Below are 978 nucleotides of genomic sequence, written 5' to 3'. Positions count from 1 at the left end.
TATTAGGTATCCAACACAGGGAATTTTCTGAATAAGTTTAAATATTTCACCACATTATATATTTTTTAAAAGTTGGAAGCTCAGCATTTGATTTGCATATTAAAAACATCCATTTGAAGTTCTAAACACTGTAGGTTTGTACTCTAGCTTCTCATAAATTATGTAAACTTAGTTTTGAATCTGTTCCCTAATAATGGTTAAATTATTTTCTCTTATCTATATGCGATGTTACTAAATCACTCACTTTTACATTTAGAAAATATAAGCCAAAAAATTCAGGGGACAAAGTTTTAATTTGTATACATGCTTATACATGCATTATAACATTTTGTTCCTGAGTCAAGTTATAATAACAGCCTTTATTTTTGCATTACATAGTATGTCAGTGATATATAGCAATAGACATTTTATACTCAGAGTGGATACTTAACAGTCTTTTTTTCTCATGTCAAATGGGTAGTGTGCTGAGATCCTAATAAGGTTTGCGGGAGATACGTGTCACACATGAGTGTAAAAACCCAATCATCACCCTTATGAACCACAAAAGGCTCTGCTTATATTCCTTACGCTTATTTCTTATAATGAATAATGCATTCAAATTATATTCTTAAAGCTTAAGTTAAGGTAACATTGAGACTGGCCAGAGCTACTAAAATTATGATCGTGAATGAAATTTATCACAGTGTAGATAAGGCAAGCATCCTGAAGCTTTAAATCTACTTCTGAAACAATGGCAAGTAGGCATTTCGCCAGTGCTAATTTGTCTTACTCTATTGATTCAAGCTTTGGGCATTCTATTGTCTCTTCCAGGGAGCACATAAGTGGAATACAGAATGGGGAGGTCCTATTAAGGATAATGCCAGACGCGTGAATCATGCCGCATACTACTTGTGCTGCTTAGACAATGCAGAACCTAAAGCAGCTTTTCAAAATATCTCGGTAACAGATATATCTCCCTGTATAGAGAAGTTGAAACTT

The 978-nt window shown here is 33.4% G+C and overlaps 1 non-coding gene across 1 annotated transcript; it reads right to left on the bottom strand.

Annotated features, from left to right (window-relative positions):
* Positions 1-446: 446 nt before the first annotated feature.
* On the bottom strand, positions 447-550 carry LOC111723071. Its single transcript, XR_002771694.1, has one exon. It is a non-coding gene; the product is annotated as a small nucleolar RNA U13 (small nucleolar RNA).
* Between the last annotated feature and the right edge of the window lie 428 nt (positions 551-978).

Source organism: Otolemur garnettii, unplaced genomic scaffold, assembly GCF_000181295.1.
Source record: "Otolemur garnettii isolate 467f Iridium unplaced genomic scaffold, OtoGar3 scaffold00007, whole genome shotgun sequence".
Lineage (NCBI taxonomy): Eukaryota > Metazoa > Chordata > Mammalia > Primates > Galagidae > Otolemur > Otolemur garnettii.
This window is presented reverse-complemented; position numbering and strand designations above follow the sequence as displayed.